Source organism: Mesoplodon bidens, assembly GCF_964165515.1.
Source record: "Mesoplodon bidens genome assembly, chromosome: 9".
Lineage (NCBI taxonomy): Eukaryota > Metazoa > Chordata > Mammalia > Artiodactyla > Ziphiidae > Mesoplodon > Mesoplodon bidens.
Window position 1 is genome coordinate 38781228 of NC_138166.1, and position 24560 is coordinate 38805787.

At 38.2% G+C, this 24560-nt stretch overlaps 1 protein-coding gene across 6 annotated transcripts in view; it reads left to right on the plus strand.

The window, feature by feature from the left end:
- Positions 1-14829: 14829 nt before the first annotated feature.
- The window catches only part of DGKB (diacylglycerol kinase beta), a gene marked incomplete at its 3' end in the record, with an annotated part of 912102 nt that continues 902371 nt past the window's right edge, over positions 14830-24560 (plus strand). For 5 of the 6 annotated variants that reach the window (XM_081244282.1, XM_081244283.1, XM_081244280.1 and 2 more), the window contains exons 1-2: positions 14830-15037; positions 15464-15591. The remainder of the gene's footprint in view (positions 15038-15463; positions 15592-24560) is intronic. The other variant, XM_081244284.1, reaches the window with a different exon arrangement.

The following is a 24560-nucleotide window of genomic DNA, read 5'->3' on the forward strand; positions in this document are numbered from 1 at the left end:
TGTAATGACCAAGGTATTGAGAGCAACAAGAATATTGATATACATACCTGTAAATGCTCACAGATGAGTTTGGGGGTTGGTTTGTTTTTGTCTACGGCATGTGGGTCTGGACATCTTGCCCACTAAATAGCTTATGTATGAGGACAGTTAAAATTCAGTATACAGAATTTTGAAAATTATATGGGACAGAGTTATATTTAGAAGATTGGACAGGAAGAATACATACCACGAACTTTTGGAACCTACTTAATTAATTTTGATTCTAGGCCAATATAACAAGTCTCTTAAGTGCAGTGGTATTGAAATTCTATTAACCCTATTCTCATAGAAAACAAGACACATATTCTTTAGAGATCATGGTTTTCACTATTCACTGTTGGTTCAGAGCCTTACTGAACAAGGCTCTTGGGCTCTAATCTTCAAAAAGAAAGTTCTAGCCCTGGATATGATTAAGTTTCAGACAAATCATCTGCCTTCACCCCTCACAGTTCACACCTGGCATCCATGAGAAGGGTAGCCTCCTTGGGATGCAGACTGGCAGTCACAAGGCAGAAGCCCTGCTGTCTTTCATGAAAGAACTACTTATCCTGGAGCCATATATCATACATGGCCAAAGTATGTGGTTTAGGAGATGTCAAGCATACTCAGAAATCCTAGGCCTCATTCATTCAGCTACCAGAAACAGAAATATATTCATAAGAAGTCTTTTCAACAAAATACCATAAAGTTAGAATGAAGTTGAGACCCAGTGTGTTTACTGCCAAAAAACGGGCAAGCAAACTGAAAGACACTAGATTTTCTAACTTAAATGTATCATACCTTTCAATTTATTTTTCTGAAACGGACTGATAAATTAGTTAAAATCAACATTCAACCAAAATATGCATTGAAGATTAACAGTGAATAAGATGATGACCACTTTGGAGCCATTTTTAAAGATGATAAAGTATATTATAATATGGATATAAAAGAAATGCTTTCATGAATTTTAATCTTACAGAATTTTTTTAAACTTTATATTCTGGGGAAAGTTTAAAAGAATAGATTTTTAAATTTTTATTGTTAATGCCAGTATCACCCAATAAAACAATTTATTTGTAGCTCTCATGATTCTTTTCATAAAATAACCTTTTTTGCTTTCTCTCTCCTTCCTTCCTTCCTTCTTTCCTTCTTGCCTTCATTCCTTCTCTCCTTCCTCCCTCCTTCCGTTCCTTCCTTTGCCTTTCTCCAAAGAGAAATACCATTTTATTTCTTTTAAAGCTTCAGAAATTCAAATTCAAATGAGCATTCTGATATTTGAGATGGAGATTAAATATAGGATAATTGTTAAAATATTCAGATTGGTGGAGATGGGGGAGATTAAATTAAAGGCTGTTTCCCCAGGAGGTATTACTTTTAACAGATTTTAAGCAAATTATTAGAACACGGTGTTTTCTGTCTAATCAAAATGGGCTTAACAAAGACAATCACATTTTAGAAAACTGTACTTGCAATTTTATTGTAAGTTTTTGTATTTAGTAAACTGAAAAAAAATCCCTATGTTGTCTTTTCTGTGCCCCTCATGGCGTTAAAGACAATTGATTTTATATGGGTTTTTACTTGAATATAATTCCATGATGCTAAAAGACCTAATTCACTCTAATCTAACTGCAGTTTGGCCCCCAAATATGTCATAGATGCTAACAGGTTATCAATTTCTTGCCTTGTGCACTAACTCCTTGGATCTTCCCATCCACACTAGTAAGTAGTCATTATGTCCAGTTTATATCTGAGAACACTGAGCCTTTGAGAGAGTAAGCACCTTGCTAAAAGTCATATGGTGGTTAAATGGAAGGATCCGAAAGAGAACCAGGAGTATTTGAATCTAGAATCTGATATATTACATCATCTCTCACTGAACTGAAAGTCAAGAACAAAATCTAGACAAATAAACGTGTTTAAGTCTGGTTTTTTCCCAAGGAAAGTGATTCATCCAAAGCATGAAATTAACATTTTATATGTTGGAACTTGAAACATCAGGATATCATGAGAGGTAGTAGAAAAATGAACACTTGCAAACTTCAAACACCTGGTCCGTTGTTCTCTTTCACCCTGCAGAATGGATGGGGACTATGAGATCCATTTACTTGGATCTTCTTCCAACTGTGTGGGTTTCGGATATGAGCAATTTTCTCTGAAGTTGGGGGGGGGAGAAAGGAAAATATATAAAAAGGGTAAAGTAGACATATAAAGATAGAACCCTTCTCAATTGCTAATATATGCCATCGTGATCAATAATGAAAAGCATATGTGAACCAAAGAAATACATTCTCCAATATGTTTTACTAATATTTTTATTGTGGTAAAATACACATAATATAACACTGACAATTTAACCATTTTTGAGTGTACAGTTCAATGGCATTAAGTATATTCCCATTGATGCGTAATTATCCCCACCATCCTTCTCCAGAACTTTTCATCTTCCAAAACTGAAATTCTGTAACCATAAAACACTAACTCTCCCTTCCTCCTTCCTCCAGTCCCTGGAAACCACCACCCTATGTTCTGTTTCTATGATTTTGAGTATTCTAGGCACCTCATAAAAGTGGACTCATACCATATTTATCCTTACGCGACAGGTTTATTTCACTTAGCATAATGTTTTCAAGATTCATCCATGTTGTATCGTGTCAGAATTTCCTACCTTTTTAAGGCTGAATATTCCATTATATGCATATGCCACATTTTGTTTATCCTTTCGTCCATTGATGGACACTTGGGTTGCTTCCACCTTTGGGCTATTGTGACAATACTGCTGTGAACATAGTTGTACAATGTATATTTTTAGCTATAAGTTCTATCGACAACACCCTCAGAAGCTTTGGAAATCCCTGAATTCTACTCATTCACTGTTAACAAAGTAACAAAGTTTCCTGTTTTCTTTCTTAGGAGCTGCCTATATTAAAACTAAATACAACAAACAATCATCAGAATGAAAACACAGATATCCAAAACTCCTGTAATTTTATGTTATAATGAATATTAAAATTAAAGAAAAAAAACAAGGGAGCCTTCCAATATCAAATGATGTATTGAACCTATAAGTCTATCACCTTTCCTTCCTAAAAATCTATTCCTTTAGGAGTAATAGAATAAAAAAAGTATATATCTAGAAATAAAGAAGAGAATAGGAGGGGAGGAATTAGAAAGCTAGGAGCTTTGGGGAGGTGAGAGCCAGTTCATGGGTAAGTAGTGACTGGTAAAGTAGTCTGGCATAGGGCCCAGTGAAGGATATGAATGGAGTGCCTCTAGATAAGAAAAAAGGATATTTGTCCCTGAGGAATCTCAACAGATAGAAATGGATAGGAATGAAATGTGGGAATTAAAATAAGAATTCATTAAAATTTTATGTGGAAGACTTCTCTGCATTTAGCACGAAATGCCAAGAGCCAGGTGATTCTGCCCCAGAAAAATAAAATGAGAATTTTTCTCTAATGAACTTTGAAAATTTTAAGAGTTGGTACCCCAGAACAAAGCCTACTTCATTTTGGCCTTTAATCGTTCCAAAACTTAACACAAGGCTCCTTGACTGTTTACATGTAGCCTAAGTAAGGGAGGCAAGAATCTCTGCTTGTGGACAAAGTACATAGTCATTTTTACTACAGCCTCTTTCTCATCAAGAAACACTAGATAGAGGAGGAAAGCTGCCAAAAAACACACAAAACAAAAAGCCCACCAACTTATACACACAGGAACAACAAAAACAACAAAAAAAGATCTACAATCAGACACATCACCGTGAAATTTCTGTGCAGTAAGGCTCCTAAGTGTTTCCAGAGAGAAAGACCAGGTTATGGACCAAATGTTTTTCAGATTTCTCAATAACAATAGTCTGGTGGAAGACAACACAACAATGCCTTCAGAGGACTGAGGGAAAATGAGATTTAACCTAGAATTCCAAATCAGTCAATCTATCAATGAAGTAGGTAGATAGAATAAAGACATTTAAGTCATTCAGAAAAGGTTTTCCTGGAAAATTCCTTTCTTAGTGAGTTTTTCAACAAAGTGCTCTGGCAAAACAAGGAATAAACCAAGAAAGAGGAAAATATGGTCCAGGAAACAATAGATTCAACATTTCCAAGAAGGCAGTAAGAGGATTTTTCAGGATGAAGCCAAGTACCAGGAACAGAGATTGGAACAGAAAGGAGGTCTGCAGAGTCAGAAGGCGTGAAGGGAGTGGGACACTTAGGTAATATGATCTTGGGAATAATTGAGGATTTCTTGGGGTATAAATATAAAATTAATTTTAATTTTGCCCCCAATTTTTGCTATTGAGAGACACAGGAGTGGATAAGGACCCCCAAAAGAAAGAAAGATAGTAAAGCATCTTTATTCCTAGAATGCTTCTTAGAAATAGTGTACAATGTAACTATGGCTATTGAAGAGAATGTATATAACTTTAACTTTAGCATTGTAAAACAAGAGAATCAGAAAGCAAATAGGGAGTGGGGAGGGGATAGAGAGAAGTGGAGATATTGGTGGAAGCTCTAATATCTTCCATTTTACAGAGAGAGTGGTTAAAAGATGCTGTTTATGGAAAATGGATGAAAAATGGAGGTTTAAGAAAGTTTTCTGATGTAGAGGGGGAAAGGAGATGTAGCAGGTGACAAATGTGAGCCAATTACTTTCTTATTATAAGAAGAAATCAATAGACAATGTATATGTTTTGTGAACCCAAAAAAAGTGTTCTAAAAGAGAATTTAAAGATTAAAATAAATACCAGTGAAATTGAAACCAGAAAATAGAGGATTTGCTTCTGAAGGAATAGAACTTTTGGTGGGCTGGGAGGACACTGTTCATTTTCATTTTCTTGTATTATTATTTTCATTACTATATAATCCTTCTTATGCTCTCTTTTTTGTTTTTTACAATGTTGTGTTAGTTTCAGGTGTACAGCAAAGTGAATCAGTTATACATATATCCACTGTTTTTTACATTCTTTTCCCATATAGGCCATTACAGAGTACTGAGTAGAGTTCCGTGTGCCATACAGTAGGTCCTTATTAGTTATCTGTTTTATATATAGTCGTGTGTATATGTCAATCCCAATCTCCCATTTTGTCCCTCTGCCCCGCTTACCCCCTGGTAACCCTTCTTATGCTCTTTGAGTTTTTAAAAAAACAATGTGAATTTTCTTATAAAAATAAAAGCACTTAATTTAAGAGAAAGACCAGAGTTCGTAAAGAACAGAGTTTGTGCGAACTATGAGAAACACCTTTTTCTTTCTTTTTATTAACTCAGGTATTAACTTTTTTTATTTGTTTGTGGCATGTTTCAAATGCATGAAACTAATCTTATTAAAAGCAATGCTTTCATGTCCTTTAGTCTCTAAGATTTTGAAGAGTGCAGATGGCATGAGATCCTTTTTCATTTCTCTCTTGATAAATTAAGTAGATACAAATTCCGAAGTCTAAAAGTAGAAAAAGGTAAAGTTAGATAAGTGTAATGGAATGAAACAAAATGACAGGCATGACCTGAATTTGTTAGCCATTCCTCACAATGCCATTGCACTTCTGCTCTTTGTATATGGTGACACCATTGCTTCCTCATGACCTTAGTTCAGAAGTTCCATGAGTCTGTAATGGATCTGCTCTGCTATTTACATACCATGTTAAAATCTGTTAGGACTCAATTTATACTGATAACATATGATTAAATACAAATTTCAGAGTAAAATTCCTTCCCATTTTTGACAAAATTCTAAATCCTCAATTCTCTCCAGCCTTGAATTCTGTATATTGTTGCTGAATTAATATGAAAACTCTAGTTATTAATACTTATCCTTAATATGATGTTTCATTTAAGGTAAATTAAAGTTCTGTGATAGTGAAAACGGAATGGAGATAAGGACTAGTGATGTTATTTTAAAAAAGACATTGTGTATTTCAAAGATTAAAATGCCATGTGAAAATATGTAAACAACTTTTTTGAACAGAAAATCATCTGTGGATTAACATTTGGAAATGGGAACTAACAAGGAGGAATTAGATCTTTATACAGAGAAGAGACACAAAGAAAGAAATAGGGATTATCTAGAAAACACTCAGATGTTTCCTTAGTATTTTCTTCCACTTCATGTACCATAATTCCTACCTACACTAACTACATTAATTCCTACACCCCCCCAAAAAATAATAACCATTATGTATTTTAAAACTACTGTCACTTGTTGGATTGCTTAGACCAGCTCTGGAAATTCTGAGTACATGAAACCAGAAAGAAGGGAAAAGAATATTCTCCTTTGTACTGCAAGACACTTATATTAAATGACTAGATTTGCTCTTTACTTTTTTGATACTGACATCTATTGGAAAACAGGAGAATATGTGTATGTTTGTTTTTTGAAGGCAAATAAAAATGGATTCATTAAATTTAAAACCCCATTTTAAATTAAAAATTAAGAATGTAAAATAGATTAACCATTTTAATGACACCATTCTCTAATTGCCTGAAAACACATTTACGTGAGTTTTCAGTATTATAGGTCTTTTTTAAAGCCAGTAGTTGTTATTGCAAATATAATTACATATTCTTTAAAACTCATGTAATCTAGGCAATGTGTTCATGATTCAAACTAACAATTGAACATTATATAGTGAAAGAAAAGAGTAAAGTTTGACTTAAGTTAGAATGTACTCTATCGGGCTCTAAAGAAAAGATTTTTCTTTCTATCATGAATCAGTAACATAAAGAAAAGGAAGTTTTTTGAACTAATTTCATTGATTCAACATGTGAATATCCTTTTAAAAAATACTTGGGGAATATTTTAGCTAGGTTTTTTCCCAATCTGTCACTTGAGCAAAAATATGTTTGCCCAAAAAAGCATATATGTTACTCTATAACTACTACTCAAACTTCTCTTCAATTAAGTAGATCTGTATGTACTAGGCCTACGTAGGGCATTTTGTGTTTAAGGGAACTGTCAGACAATCCGTGGAAATACAGAACACACAATTCCAAGGCCCAAGCCCTGTTTGATAAAACAACCTATAAGGTACATATTTTCCCTACATTCAGCTGTGTTGCAGACCTTACCAAATATCCCAACATTTTCTTTGAGCTTTAACCAATATAAGAAAATCAAGCATGTGATGGAGAAAAGTACCCTTCTTAAAATTTAACTTCTCTCTTTTCTTGATTAAAAATTAAACATTTAAAATCACAAAAGTAATACATGATTAAATGCAAATAGTATATAGAGAGTAAAAAGTGATCATTCCCTTTTGCCCTTCCCTAATACCACTCCCCTCCTCCCAGGAAAAAAACCTTAACTTAATTTTTCTAGTCTATATGTATTCACATATCTATGGATGTGTATATACAAAAGGTGTGGCACACATATCTATCTATTTATACACATATGCATCTATGTATTTAGGGGCAAATATTAATTCTAGAAATTCAAGAAATACATACAAGTATTGGAAGAAGTCTAAAAAAGAAGTAACAATTCCCCCAAATGCTACTGTCGAGGAATATTGGTCCTCAGTTTTTTACAAACACCATTTCAGGCCTTTTGCATCTATAAAAACAGATGTAAATAAGAAAGATAAAATGTGATCATACTCTTCATGTTATTTTAAAATTTTAAATGTATTAAAGTTAACATGACATAGAACGAGAAGAAATTGAAATAAAGCGAAAGTAATCACAGAGCTTTAAATCAATGTTTCTTTACATTAAAAGATATTAGTTCCTAAAGATAGATCCCTCTAAACATAAGAGAAAAATATGAAGATAATATTAAAGAAATATGAATTAAAACATATTTTTTCCTTAAGCTGCATTTTCAGATTTATATGTTATCTATTGACTCTTTGTTATGCAAAATAAGGAACTTTGCAAACTTAAACTCCCAACTTCTTTTTTCATTTCTTTTTTTTTTTTTTTTTTTTTTTTTTTTTGCGTTATGCGGGCCTCTCACTGTTGTGGCCTCTCCCCTTGCGGAGCGCAGGCTCCGGACGCACAGGCTCAGCGGCCATGGCTCACGGGCCTAGCCGCTCCGCGGCATGTGGGATCTTCCCAGACCGGGGCACGAACCCGTGTCCCCTGCATCGGCAGGCGGACTCTCAACCACTGCGCCACCAGGGAAGCCCTTTTCATTTCTTATTCCATTTTCTTGTAGCCCTATTTATTTCACATGGTCATGGTTCTGTAATCGTAAGTACTACAATTTAGTAGTTTTGTATTTATCTATTTTATATTTCATTTATCAATTTTAATTATGTTATACTCATTCTTTTGCCCACTCCAGTCATAGTTTCATTTTGAATCTTGGGGTAATAATCAATGGAACAGATACATAGCTTAATTTCAACCTGGTTTCCAGGGGATTGATCTTACTTACGTTGCTGTAAGAAATCAATGTGGATTTTAAAATGTTTAGAGTCAGTACTATGTAAAAGTCCAAGAGATGGAAAATTTGTTTCATAAAAATAGATGATATTTTCTCCCTTTCTATAAAATAAGACATGCCATAATGTTTCTTTGTTTTTAATTTTTGTTGAGTTCCTTTGCATGCCTTTGGCCTTTCTGCTGCAATATAAGGAATTTTATTTAACAGAACTAGGTGAAAAATCAAATTCAGTTTAAAAAATACATATAATAAGAGAAGCTATAAAGAAATACTTTACCTCTTAAGCAGATATAATGTGATATAATTATTTCAGAAGTCGTTATCTTTGAGATTTTCTTCTCACCTAAGTTTTTGTGTCTATCAGTTGTGCTGGTCAGAGATTTCAGATGTAAAGCCTTCACTGGGTGGAGTTTGTATTTGGATGCAAAGGAGAGAAAGGCAAAGAGCACCACTGTCTCCCCCAGCACCTGTCTGTTTGTTCCTTTCCACCCATTTTGGATTCTGGATAAGCATCATTCTTCTCTCCAGACTATGGAGGCACTCACAAGCTTGGCTTGCTGAGCCCTCAAAGTCCATTTCTGCAATACTAGGACTGGGGTTTGAGGACCTCTCTTGGGTGTGTTCAACCACCAATGAAAGCCTTAGGGTTGCAGCCTGTCAACAAATGCTGTTCTTCACTCCAACTATGTCAAAGGTCAGGTTTTGTTTAAGTCCTGATGTTTTCGTCAATCCAGGCATGATCAATGAATCCCCCTCGCCTTGCTGAGGCTTACAAAATGACTACTACAATCCCACGTATGACCCTCTCTGTGGGACTAGAAGTAACTATGTAAGTACTGTCTTCAACCTGAGCCCTGAGATGGCTCTGGGAGAAAGATGAACTGGAAAGATTTAACCCATTCATCCCTACCCATTGTTACTCACTCATCAGAGTCACTTATTGGTGCTTGAGGAATATTCACTATGGACAGCTCCCTACCTCTGTCTGAGATGCTGGCTATCCTGTGCCCAAAGGGTAGCCATGGACACCTCTTTCCTCCTCATTCCTGAGTCTGAGATACACTCAGGGTTATAATGAAGACTGTGATTTAATTTAGGATTTCTTGGCTACAAACAATTAACTCTCAAATTTAATATGATGCTTCTCTGCCTCCAAATCTTGCCGTGATGATGCATAGAACTCTCTGGATCGTCTTCATGGGGGAATGCAAAAGAAAAGCACTTTTCTCACTTTTGAGATGTAGTTGAGATGTAGTTACAAATTTGAGATTATCCCAGGTTCTCAATACTTGTTCCATAAATGGCCTCTAGTGCTGGGTCAGAGACATGGTTACTTAGATATCTAGGTGTGTCTCCAGCTCTGAGATAGTCCGTCTCTTCACAATTTCTGACATTCTTTAAACTCAGCTCACATCTGTGGCATGATCCTTCCCATGAATTTCTCAAGTTTCTTAATATATATTGTAGTGTTTATAATAGTTAAAAGGAAGATAATTTGAATGTTAATAAGAAAATGATAAAAATAAATTATGGTACATACATGTAGTGGAATACTAGGCAGCTAATTAAATGATGATGTGGATCTTTTCATTATTGACATGAAAAGACTTAACAAATTGCTTCATGGAGAAAAAGTGCTAAATACATTACATATCAATGAAGGGGAGAATAGACAAATCTCCCCCTTGCTGAAGAATTTTGAATAATTTATGTAGAGACCCCTCAAGGATGTGGAACTTAACTCCACACAACTTAAGTATAGGCTATGCATAGTGACTTCCTTCCAAAGAGTACAGTATGGAAAGGGGAAAAAAGTATATACTTTATACTGGTAAACACTACTTCAGCAGGTGATCAAGGTTAACATCAAGAGTGATAAGTCATGTTGATTCTGTATATCCTTGACATAATGTGATAAAAATGGCAGTTTACCTCTGTGGAAGACCATAAGACCATAACCCCAGTCTAGCTATGAGAAAACAAATCAGAGAAACCAAACACTTTGACATTCTACAAAATACCTGACCTGTACTCTTCAAAACCATCAAGCTCTTCAAAAGCAAGGAAAGTCTCAGAAACTATCACAGCCAAGAGAAGCCAAAGGAGCCATGACAGCTATGTAGAGTGTGGTACCTTGGGAGGAATTCTGGAACAGAAAAAGAACATTAGGTAAAAACTAACAAAATATGAATTTAGTATGGACTTTAGTTAACAATAATATATCAATATTGGTTTATTAATTGTGATAAATACACCATCCTAAGGTAATAAACTGGGTATGGGGTATATGGGAAGACTCTGTACTCTTCTGTAGATCTAAAACTATTTAAAACTTTTAACTTGCTAAAAATAAAAGAAACATTATGCGTAGTATATATTTGTTAGTGTAAAATACATGCATGTGTGTGTTACCTAGGGTAACATCTGGAATGACATGATAATATGCTAACCTTGGTTGTTTCTTGAGGGTGGGCTTTTTATCTTTTTTCTTCACTAATAATGTGTTATTTATACAGTGAAAAAAAAACAAATCTAAAATCACCCTCTGTCCCCTTTTAAGTAGCTTATTCTAGCTATAAGCTACAGAAATCTTACACAACACAGAAATGTATTTTCTCACAAAACAAGATATCCAGAGGTAAGTTGGGTTCTCCTCATGTATGAGTCAGAGCTGTGGAAGCTTTCACCATCTCTCTCAGCTCTGTGTCCTCAGCATACCAGCTTTGTCCTCGGGTTTGCTTCCTTTATGGTCACAAGATAAATGCCAGCATGAATTACGTGGCAACATGCTTTCTTGTTCATATCCAGTGACAGAAAAGAAAAACATGTCCTCTGACTTTGGAAAAAGATTTGAGTCAACTCAGGTCACTGTGCCCATCCCTAAACTAGTAACACTTACCATCACATATTACAAACGTTCCCTGGCCTTAAGCCAAGTTTCCTGAACCGGTTACTATTGGAGGATTTGGAAATGATGGCTCAGGTCTAATCAGGATCCAGTCAGTTTCCCCTGATAATGCGGGCTGGCTGGAGAGGACTAAAAGCCTGTTTGAGAACTCCTAAGGGAAAGTTTAAGTCTGCAAACGGGACACACCTGCCCCGGTTATTGACTCCCACTGCCTCAGACAAGTAGTAAGAATAGATGCCAGGGACCATCTATTTACCTGCAGTTTAGGACCTTCAATACCTTAGTTCTGTCCAACTGAGAAATATCACCTAATGGTATGATCCACCAATCTGGTAAGTCTACCTCCATAAGAAGGAGGGGTAAAACAAGAGGCCAGAGGTATAACTTTGACAGATGGCTCTCAGCAAAAAAAGGAAACATCACAGGTGGATAAAAATAGTTCCACCTTAACACACTGGACTTACCTTTTAACTCAGTACAGGAATCAGCAGAAGATGGCAGCCTATGGGCCATTCTAGCCTGCTGCCTGTTTTTGTACAGCCCAAGAGATAAGAAGGGGCTTCAGTGTTTTAAATGGTTAAAAAAAAAATAGAATAATTTTTGTAACAGATGAAAATTAAGTGGAATTCAAATGTCAGTGTCCATAAATAAGGTTTCATTGGCCACAGCCATACTCGTTTGTTTACATATTGCCTATGGCTGCTTTTGCACTACATGTTGGAAGAATCAAGTACTTGTGACAAAGACCATCTGGCCTGCAAAGCCAAAAATATATACTGTCTGGCCTTGGCAGGAAAGATTTGCTGGCCCCTGACCTGAAGTCAGTCAGGGGCTTTGCTTCCTCCCTCAATGGAGGACATCAGCAGTCTCTCCAGCCAGAATGTACCCACCTTCATGAGGCCTCCTCTAGTTATCCTCCTGAGGATAACAGGCAGATGGATTTTGCCTCTAGAACAGCACTCCCAGAAGGCTCTGAACTAGGTCAGAGCAGTATATTAATCAATCCAACTCCAAGTCTGAAAATGATCTTTTTCCATTGTCCAGTCCAAATCATTTCCAAGTATGTTATTGCATATAGCCTACCAGGAATTTCTAAAGTGAGAGTAGAATTAAAGACATAGCTACCCTCTTGCAAAATTTGGAAATTTGTATAACGGCACCCCCAATCAACAGGTTTATTTTAAGTGCCTTTCTTTCGTATCCAACACATTTAAAGCATTGTCATTCTCATGTTGACTTTGAGTCATGTTTCTGACACCCCAAAAGTGAATTGAGTGTGAGCTCCATCTAGTGACTGAGCATGGATACTCTCTTGTGAATATTTTCAATCCTGTGTTTTAGGGGCTGTTTCTATTGCCTCTTACTATGAAAATGCTTAGGCTTAAAAATAGCCTGCCTCCCTGGGTAAGAGTCTTCCTCTTATGTAATTAAACAATGAAAAGCCAAATGGAGACCACGTGGTAGGGGTGATATTCAACACTGTGGGACAAGCACTTGAATCCAAATCTCATCCTCCACAATCCCTTCTTTTTTTGGGGGGGGGGGCGGTACACGGGCCTCTCACTGTTGTGGCCTCTCCCGTTGCAGAGCACAGACTCCGGACGCGCAGGCTCAGCGGCCATGGCTTACGGGCCCAGCCGCTCCGCGGCATGTGGGATCCTCCCGGACTGGGGCACGAACCCGTGTCCCCTGCATCGGCAGGCGGACTGTCAACCACTACGCCACCAGCGAAGCCCCACATGTGTTTGGTCCCTGTACCATTGCTGGGACCTGCTTTGGCCCAGTATGCTTGCTGAATTTCTATAGAGACAGCCAGTTGCCTGTAGACAAGATTACTTTATGCTGCAATAAATGATGATGTCTACATGTTATATTTATTAAGGTTTAGAACTGTTGCCCTAGGACACAGCCTTTTATACTCAATTACACTTCCATTTCTGAAACATCTTGCAAAATTCTAAGATTTGGAATTTTAAATGCCTGTTGCCACAGAGTTACAAGGTACACAGGTTCATGATGCCACAGCACAGATATTTATGGTAGATTTAAATTTCTTGTTGAGTTGGACTTGAAGAAGCTTCTGAAGTGGTTGTAAAGCTCTCAGAACAGTGATCTTAGTCAAGCAACTTCAGGTAGATGTGAACTTTCAGTTTTCAGTCTGATCTGAGAACCCAGTGAATGGCTGAAATGTGTTATAACTGCTTTAAAAATGCTCTTTGCTTTCTTTCCTTTTTAGTGTTTGAAGATTGTAATGGCTTTCTAAGTACACCAGTTGTAAGGCACATAGTCTGCTTTTTTTTTTTTTTTTTTTTCTTTTTGCGGTATGCGGGCCTCTCACTGTTGTGGCCTCTCCCGTTGCGGAGCACAGGCTCCGGATGCGCAGGCCCAGCGGCCATGGCTCACGGGCCCAGCCGCTCCGCGGCATATGGGATCCTCCCAGACCGGGGCACGAACCCGTATCCCCTGCATCGGCAGGCGGACTCTCAACCACTGCGCCACCAGGGAGGCCCTAGTCTGCTTTTAATTGTGCTATTGAAGAATGGGCAGTGTGTGTAAAGCAGTGTAATGTTCATTATCCGGTTTCTTTTGTCACAGTCTCCTTTTCGCTTCTCCTGCAGAATGTCACTTGCAATGTGCCTACTTATTATTATCAGATCCAAAGCTCCTCCATGAAATTTTTTTTGAATAAACAAATCTGAAAAAAAGATCTTTCCATTTCTTAATTTTTAATATATTATATTAAATATATAATATATCATATCAGTTTGATATATTAACTTATATATTAAATATATTTAATATATATGATATTGATTTTAATATATATTATATTAAATATATAAATATATAATTCTTGCTGGATTACTTAAAATCCTTGAGCCTATGTTTCCCCTATTTATAGATGATACGCACTTTATCACCTATGTTATCGGTTTGAAAGGATTATATAAGATAACATAGGGGTAATTATTTTGAGAACTAAGTATAAATCTATTCAAGGTCTTCGTTGAATTGAATCTATTTGGAGTCTGCTTTCCAACGTGGACAATTATCTAATGAAGACAAGAACAATGACATTCATCTCTGCATCTCTTGAAGTAGGAAAGGTAGCTGCATTACTCAGGGTTCTGCAGAGAAACAGAACCAATAGGAGGTGTGTGTGTGTGTGTGTGTGTGTGTGTGTGTATACAGAGAGAAAGAGAGTGAAAGATTTATTTTAAAGAATAATTCACTGGGATTGTGGAGTCTGGCAAGTCCAAAATTTGTAGGTCGGCCAGCAGGCTATGGACCCAGGGAAGAGGTGATTTTGCAGCTCCAGGCCAAAGACAGTCTGCAGGCAGAATTTCCTTTTCCTCAAAAATGTCATTCCTTTTTCTGTTAATTGGGTTGGATGAGACCCACCCACATTATGATTGTAAACTACTTTATTCAAAGTCTACTGACTTAAATGTCCACTTTACCTAAAAAATACCCTCACAGCAACATCTACCCTAATGTTTTTTTTATTTTTTTTTGCAGTATGCGGGCCTCTCACTGTTGTGGCCTCTCCCGTTGCTGAGCACAGGCTCCGGACGCGCAGGCCCAGCGGCCATGGCCCACGGGCCCAGCCACTCCACGGCATGTGGGACCCTCCTGGACCGGGGCACGAACCCGTGTCCCCTGCATCGGCAGGCGGACTCGCAACCACTGCGCCACCAGGGAAGCCCCTACCCTAATGTTTGACCAAATGTGTGAGTATCATAGCCTAGCCAAGTTCACATATATTAACCATCACAGTAGGTGATTAATGAATATTTTTGAATGACAATATTACATAATTATGAATAAATTTTCATTGCTGTGAACTCATTTCTTTTATAAGGAATTTATGGTCCTTTACAGATTTTTGGATATGTTAAAATTCTTTTTTTTCAAGCTCTGGTATTACATATATGTGTCTAGGTAGCTTAGTGTTGTAGATAGGTAGCTAGATGGATAGATAGGTGGATGAAAGACTGGATGGACAAATGGTATATAGCCAGATAGATACCCAGATAATATTAATATACTGGTCTAGCTAATCATCATTTTTGGATATTAAGCCATTATAGATATATTCTTTGAAATTTTTAATTCTTCTTTGTATTGGAAACGGTCCTGTCAAATTTTATTTCAAGGTTACTATAAACCATGGATGGAGAGAACTAAGAATATGGCATAAGTGAAATCTCTGCAAATGAGAATTTCAAGGAGAAAGGGAGACTTCCTTCTGACCCATGTCTACATGAAGGAGAAGGGAATGCCAGTAAGTCAGATGCTAATGTTAAAATTCCTATTTATTTCTGTCCCCGATCAGTCCCCTTCAAGTGGGAGGGTGCTGTGGAACTATCCATATGTGTGAGAAGACCTCTTCATCTAGTGTGAGGGTACCTGTGGGTCTCTAAGGAACCTTGGCATTTGGCTCAGCTCCATATATGAAACAGAACTAGAGCAATATTCTGGCCTTTGCTGAAGATGGTGGCTGAATAAATAAGAGTGAAGCAACACCTCTAGCTTTCTCTTCATGAGATGCAGGAGACAAAAGTTTGTGCATGTCCTGGCAGAGAAATATTTAGGAGCTAAGAAAGATGGAGGAATAATACAGGTGCAGGGATCAGAAGAAGAGACTATAAAATACATAGGACTTTTGTCACTAGGAACAAATGGATGGATACCATGGACGTTAGCAGTGGGTGCCAGAATATCCCCCAACAGGTAAGACTGGAAGAACTGCCTCTCAGCAGACATGAGTCCAGAAACCAAAGCCAACTTGCAGAAGCCACAAGAACCTGAGACCTTCTTGTTCCCCTGTCACCATAAGGTGCCTCAGTGCCATTTTAGGGAAAAGTACCAGGTGGAAAAGAAAGTTGAAAAAAGCTGAGCATTTTCCTGAAAATGACTTTTTCATCCAAAAAAAAAAAAGTTATTTAAAATGAAAGGGAATGTGGCTCAGTGTAAATTGCCCTCACCCCCCTGGTCCATCACTCTATCCCCCAACCTTCTGTACTTTGTAAGTGCTAAACTCATCAGGGAAAGGATTTATAAAAAAAAATAAATCCATTGTAGAACATAAATAGTTACATATTTTTCTGTATCTGAGTAGTACTAAGTAAATTTTTAACCCTGTATCCCTCCTTCTTTCTATATATGTCTCTCTCAACTACTTTCAAATCTATAATACAAAGTATTTTCTGTAACTATTATGTCACCTTCCCATAACAGGTTTTGGGAGGAAAAATAATTTTCCCTCTATACTTGTTTTATTACTGGACCACCCGGTAGTGAAAGACAGATTAACAGAAGAAAAACAAATTTAATAACATATATTCCTCCTGCATACATGGGAGATATCCAGGAAAATTGAGTAACTCCCTGAAATGGCCCAAGCCACCTACTTAAATACCATCTCCAGCTAAAAAAAATCTATTGGGGGGTCAGGAGGCAGTTTTGGAAGGCTTGTGGGCACAACACTGTAAACAAGGGTATGATTGTTATGCAGATTTAAGAACTTGGCATTTCTGGAGATTGTCATCCTTTTCCTCCTGGTACAAAGAGAGAGACACAGTTAGAAATAAAGATTTCTCTTATAAAAGTAAGTGACTCTGGGCTTCCCTGGTGGCGCAGTGGTTGAGAGTCCGCCTGCCGATGCAGGGGACACGGGTTCGTGCCCTGGTCCGGGAAGATCCCACATGCCGCGGAGCGGCCGGGCCCATGAGCCATGGCCGCTGAGCCTGCGCGTCCGGAGCCTGTGCTCCGCAGTGGGAGAGGCCACAACAGTGAGAGGCCCGCGTACCGCAAAAAAAAAAAGTAAGTGACTCTTACAAAAGGGAAACTTCTACTCTGTTTTCAGAGCTTCTCCTGTGTCTGCTCTTTTTTTTTTTTTAACATCTTTATTGGAGTATAATTGCTTTACAATAGTGTGTTAGTTTCTGCTTTATAACAAAGTGAATCAGCTATACATATACGTATATCCCCATATCTCCTCCCTCTTGCGTCTCCCTCCCACCCTCCCTATCCCACCCCTCTAGGTGGTCACAAAGCACCGAGTTGATCTCCCTGTGCTGTGTGGCTGCTTCCCACTAGCTATCAATTTTACATTTGGTAGTATAGATATGTCCATGCCACTCTCTCACTTTGAGGGGGAAGGGTAAACTGTGTGCTGTTTCTTAAACATAACCAGCTCAAGATAATCCTTATACCAAAGAGACATATTTTGTGTGCAAATTTTGCCCCTCTTTGCAGGAAACTATCATTATTTTTCTAGAACGAGGCATGAAGCTGATGTAATTCAGTGACTTGTTTCTAGTCACACAGTAAGTCACAAGGAGGGACATAATCAAGATTAAATCCTTAGTTTCTCGATTTTTTTTATTGCCCGGTGTGTGAAGTCACACTGTCTTTCAATATACTTCCTGATATTTCTGGTTATTTGTAATTTTATATAAGAAGTAATGTCAATAAGAATTATGAGTAAAACATTACATAAACCAGTAAATAAATCAAAATTAATTCACACTCGTGCCATCTGTACATATGTGGCTCTTCTGGTTGTTTTAAAGGGCCCTGGCCACTTTGTGTGAACATCTCCGGGAAGGGCTGGAGGAGAGATGTGAGTGGAAAGGAGCAAATGGGAATTTCATGACCACATTTCACTTGGCTTGAAGCTCTTCCTATCACTAGAGAAAATGCAAACTCCTAGAAAATGGCCAACTTCACTGGCCAAGACTAAGTATAGAATTTAGGAAGAGTACAAATGAAAACAGTCAACTTTACGATAATCATGAGTGAGGAATGAGGGAATCCTTTTGTCTGAGAGTATCAAGACTCTCTAGGGTAGCTTCCGGGGCTGTGTTTTCCTTCACTTTTCCTCCCTTTAAGGAGTGATGCAGAAGCTCAAAGGACCTATTGTTTAATCTCTTCATATGAATATATCCATCTCTGTACTTTCTTCTACTGATGCTCCCAGGTTCCTGGGCATAATTTCTATCTTTCCTTCTTAATCACAAATTATAGTCACTGTTGCATGTGTGTGTCAGATGAAATGGTTCTTTCCCATAAACTCTTCAAATTTGTACGTTTGAGGAAGGATTTTTCTTTTACTTTTTAGTTTTTTTTCCTTAGAAATTAAGGAAATTAGGGTACACATCTTTCATCTCTTAGGAAGCAGCCTATTCTGTAGCTCCAACACTTGCTGAAGAGATTCTCAATACCCTCACGGTCACTGTGAGCTACACATATACATGATCACTTTGAAAAAACCACTTCAGTTATGCCTCAGTGTTTTCCCTATATACATTTTATTTTACCTGCTCATATTTTTGTGTTGAAAACCAGTGAAACACATGAAACAAAAACATTTTCAACTTGTGACCTTTATTGGGATAAGAATTTCTCTGGCTATACTTGCCCTAAATCACTGTTGCAGAAAGCAACTTGAGAGGAGAAAAAGCACTAAAAAGAACATGAAAAGAGGAGCAGCACTGACATTAGTTGTACTATTCGTTGGCACACCAGACAATCTCACACTTTCTGGCTAATCAGGATAATGACCACCTTTCTATGTTAACGGCATTCTCTACTCCTTGGACCTTTGAGCAAGTAGAGTCCACCTTTCCCTGTGAAGCTGAAAATGCCATACTCATTATTTCCCAGCCTCCCTTTCAGGTGGAGCACAGTCATGGGACCTATGCTCTGCCAGACTCTGAATTGGGTGATAATGATGCAAAAAAACAGGAGCTACAGAATTCTCTCTGAAAGAGTGGCGGGTACAGGGAAACCAGGTTCCTGAGGTAGAGTGCTGACTATGTCGACAGCCCTGTAGAAAAACCATGGCAGCCAACTTTGGGTTGTGGGAGTTCCAGTTTGTTGTGCCTGGGGGTAGAGGCAGTGTCCTCACTAGATCAGTTCTCCAGCACAGCTTTGAGCTTTATTCATTGTTATATCATCTCTATTCTTAGTTCTTCAACCCTTCTCATGAGGCTGTGTATTACTCAGTATTTGATAAATTCATTTTCTGCTTAATTCAGTCAGAGCTAATTTATTTGGCTTATAACTAAAAATACTGATATACAAAGCAATTATTTCTGCCTTAAGGAGAAATAATTTTGAAAAGTCCATTCAAACCATTGGAAATTACTTTCAAGTCCAAATGCTGTATAATGAATTCTCTGAAGGACGATTGAATTATTGTATGATTTGACTCTTTCCGAAAATTAGATGGAGCTATTTGTGTGTTTAAACTACCCCGACTCGCAACATTTTTTAAAAATTTACTGAATAGAGCACTACTTTTCACATATCAGAGATAGTCTGTTATTGAAAAATGATGTGTTCTCATGTGAGTTGCATTATTTTCTCTTTGCATTCTCCACAGCTCCAATATATGTTTAAAAGATTTTGTACTCAATTAATGTTTGATTATTAATTTATTGTTTGTTTTGGAACTGTGAGCAGGCAGCAGAATCAAAAAATCATCATCATACCTGTGAACATATGGCCTGTTATTCATACCTGTGAACGCAGATCAAATTGGTGTCTTGAATAAATTGCATAGAAAAAAATAAAACATTTGCTATTGAATGGGCATTAAAATGTTGAAAGATATTAAAATACTTCTGTGGCCAGTATTTGCAAGTGATAATTATGGGATGGTGTCTTAGACATTTGGGCTTTATATTACAGAAACAGGCTTAGAACAAACTTGTGCAAAATGGAGGAATTTATTTTGCGAGTACAGAACTATCTTATGAAAGCTAGGAGTAAAAAGTACACTGGGGATTCATGATGGACATGAGGTAACTAGAGTACCCAGGGAGTCATTCTTTGATCTCTTTTCTTTTTTGTCTTTGAGCCAATAGATCTCATCCCAGCTGCCCTTTTACATCTCCTACATTGTTCTTTCTCTAGTTCAAGTTTTTTTGTTTCTCTACAGACAGGTTCCTTACCTCAGTACCAACCACCTTCAGAAACCTGGTGCAAAATATCTGCTGACCTCACTTTCCATTTTATTGGAGGGAATTTGGCTAAAATTGAATCAAATGTTCACCCTTGGCATAACCAAAGTGACACAGATGGTGCAATCTCATGTAAAAATACTGCTCCTAGGGACCGTTCCTCATGAAATTTTTGGTACTGGAGATGTAAATCTCAGGAAACTAGGTGTTGTGAAGTTGGGAACTATGTCAAAAATTGTCTTCTACAGATTTTAATAAAAGTACCCTCTTTAAGAAAAGTTAACAGGCATTCCATTTTGTTTTATCACTTTGGGATTTAAAACACTTTGAAGGCAAAAATAACTTGTAATACATAATGCTTACAAAATAAACGTTTAAATTGCACTTAAAGTTGTCAACTTGTGCTCTACTTTGTATATTACTTCAACGACTTCATTTATATTCTGATCTTTCATTTCAGGAACATCTTGGTAAGTAGACATGAGGAAGAGGTAAAGTAGGCCTAATTCAAATATGTGGAAAACTTTGTTGTCATTTCCCTGAGGAATCAGAAAAATATCCAGTGACTTCTGTCTCTGTCATTTCAGGTTTCTATGAAAAATGTTCTCTGAACATACATGATAGTATTTTTAATATTTCTACCACCCTTATGAGGAGGAAAGCACATTCTAGGAAAAAGCTGGGCTCAAGAACTGATACATCAGGAGTGTTTTTACTGGGTGTGATCTAGCAGACCACCAACAGTTAAGGTTCTTATATGTATGACGTTCTCTGTGTAATCACACCAGGATGACCAATTAAATGATACTTGGATGTACATTCTCTTTCCTCTATTGCTTTCTTTTCATGTATTCTGAATATTTCATGTAGAACATCTAATTTACAGTATGCTTTGCAATATTTTTTTCTGAGAATTCACAAGTTAACTAAGTAATATAATTGACTGATGAAAAACCTAAAGTTGGGACAACTGGAAAATCTCTGAAAGCATGCTCCTGCCCCACTGTGCAGCTTGTCAATATTCTCTACCCATTAGGACAGATGTAAAGGACACCTCTCAGGTTGATGTCAGGTACCATTTTTATATGTGACCTGCTCACTCCTTAAAAGCTTTCTGCTTCCTCTATGGTTCCTATTTTCTCTAGGAAGGCAAATATAGGATTTTTTTTTTAAACATGCATTCTAGCTGAGGATGAGCATAGGGAGAATCTACTAATCCTCTGTTATTTTTCAAGTCCTGGAAATAGGCCCTGGAAGCATGTAGTGAGAAGAAACAGAAGAAACATAATCTCAGCAGAAGAATTAAAAATAAAGCAATCAATCTCTACTGTGTCTCCTAGCTTTTCTTTAGAGCTTAAAGATTTTTTTCAGAGTTAAAATTTGAGAGATTTTGAAAAGTTTATTTCAACCAAAGTCTGTGGTAGAGAAGAAAAATTCCCTCTACCCTTTCTTGGTTTTTCTGGTTGGTCTAACAATTAAATTGACATGAGACAGGAGAAAATCAAATTTAATTTCTCACGTACGGGGGCCCCATAAGAAAAATGAGACTCATTGATTTTCAGGCAGTTGAAGCTTATGTGCGGTCCTGAACTAAGCAGAAGGGGGAAGGGGTCTGGGACTTCAAAGGGGAGAAATATAATTTACAGAAAGATGGGAAAAGCAAATGTTTGGTAAGCAGATGTTTGCTGGGCCATGCAGAAAAAATGGGACATAGAGGGGACTTTGGTCTTCAGGCCCTGCCAAGTTTTCCCTGCCACACCTAGACCAGATTCTTGCCTCTCACTGTTGTGGCCTCTCCCGTTGCGGAGCACAGGCTCCGGACACGAAGGCTCAGCGGCCATAGCTCACGGGCCCAGCTGCTCCACGGCATGTGGGATCTTCCCGGACCGGGGCACGAACCCGTGTCCCGTGCATCGGCAGGTGGACTCTCAACCACTGCGCCACCAGGGAAGCCCTAGACCAGATTCTTTATATTTAGATCTCTCTGATGCTACTACCCTTCCTAGACCAGGCCCTTTATCTAAATACTCTTAGGAGGTTAAGTGGGAGGTAAAAAGAGAAACTTCCCGAGTCTACTATTTCTTAAAAATAATCAGCCTAAAATAATCCTTACGCCAAAGGGACACATTTGGGGGCAGCAAATTTTGCCCCCCTTCATCTGCAACCTTTGGTTTTTTTTGTTTTTGGCGGTATGTGGGCCTCTCACTGTTGTGGCCTCTCCCACTGCGGAGCACAGGCTAAGCAGCCATGGCTCACGGGCCCAGCCGCTCCGCGGCACGTGGGATCCTCCCGGACCGGGGCACGAACCCGTGTCCCCTGCGTGGGCAGGCGGACTTCCAACCACTGCGCCACCAGGGAAGCCCCATCTGCAACCTTTGACTCATCATAATTTATCCCATTTCCCAGACCCCACAAAAAATAACCAGAAATATATTTTTATAATCTATCTCAAATTGTTTCTTCTTTCATTAAGTACAAAATGGTAGTTATTTTTGAGGGACCTCAACTTTTATGGTAATATGTAGGTGCTATTGGGAATAATACAAAGAAAATATCACCAAGAAACCACCTAATAATAGAGATAAGACAAACATATAAGTGGCTTAAGAGAATACAGTTTCACTAAAACAACAACAACGACATGCAATACTGAATATTGTATTTGGTTCTGCTCAGCACTTCTGTATTTACTTTCAGGGCTAAATAAAACATTACATTTACTTGTATTTTTCATTTTTATCTTTAGCATTTCTTAAGGACTCCCCATCGATTAAAGAACTGTCCTAAGCCCTGGGATATATTATACAATTTATTTCCCTCCAGGAAGGAGATTAAAATTTAATTCAGAGACAGGAAACAAATAAAAAGTAATCAATTTTATGCTGGAGCTTTATAAGCACAGCAGTCTGGGAAATTCTGCTTTATGAATGGACCTAGTTTATCATAACTTTCTTTTGCTTTTGGACTTTAATTCTCAGAGGGGGCTTGTAAGATAGATTCATTGGTCTAGAACTATTTCCTGCAGCAATAATGCTATTGTAATTCTATTGTAAGATCAATCCATGGGAAAGAAACAAAACTTGAAAAATCAGATGTGCTGTAAGCCTAAGACATAGGATGGGGTATATGCTATTTTTCAGAGCTATATTTTGTTGTCTGTATACTTTTTAAAGAGAGTTTTCCCCACAAACGTGTTGCCTTCCATATGAAAGTTGGTTTTGTTGTTTATCCTTTAACATGATCACAGAGTTTCCTTGAGGTTCTGAGGCACCCATATCCTCTAGTAGCACTTCTGGAACTTGCCTAGTGAGAAGCATCACCAAGGGAGAGTTACTAAAATGCATATTCCTGGTTCCTGGCCAAACCTAGTAACAGGGCCAAGTTCTCCATTAACCACATAGACACAGTTCCTAGGGTCCATGGTAATTTCAGAATCTAAAAAAGTGTTCTAATTTCTTTCAAAACTGGAAGAAAAAAAATCCATCTTGGAGTATATTTTTCTTTATGCCAACAGTTGTAAAATATGTTTAAAAATTTTTTTTTTAATAGATAAAACGGTACTCTGAAGGCAAGAGTCTTGGGCCCATGGAAGTCAGAATTTGGCCCTGCCTAGAATACCAGAATACCTGCATTTAAGGAGCGCACATAAGAAGGTTTCCGAAACACTATTTGAGCAGTATTTCAATACTATATCCCCTCTGGGTTCAGTCAGGGCTCACTTAGGGATATGCGATCACTGCGAGCATTATGAAATAAGGGGTATATTAGAGGGGTTAGACCACACACTACTGTGGGACGCCCGGAGAATGAAGGTCTGGAAAGGGGATTTGGAGGCCAGCTCTCGCGAGTACGGGCGTGAATGGAAGGGTGGACGCTGGCAGGGGAATCCGGGAAGCAGGCTTGTGCAGCTGAGGGAGCAGGACATGGCGAGCCGATTGAAGTCTCCGTAGGGCTGTTGCCGCTGCATCTGTTGGGGGTGGGGTCGCGCTTTGTCTCCACGGCTGGCTGCCTGGCAGAAAAGTGGGACATGGCGCAAAGGAATGTGAGGCAAGCTTGAACGGACGGGCAGGCACTCGGCCTCGGACTCTGACCATAGCCAACTGGACGACCTTTGGAGGGTAATCACCGCTTCATTTCCGCCTTCGCAAACTCCCGCCTTCGCAAACTCCCGCCTTCCCAAACTCCCGCAAATCGCTCCTGCGGCCACACCCCTGAAGGCTCGGGAGGAGGATTCTGGAAATGTAGTTCCGGCTTAGCCCAGCGGGGTGCAAATCGCTGCACC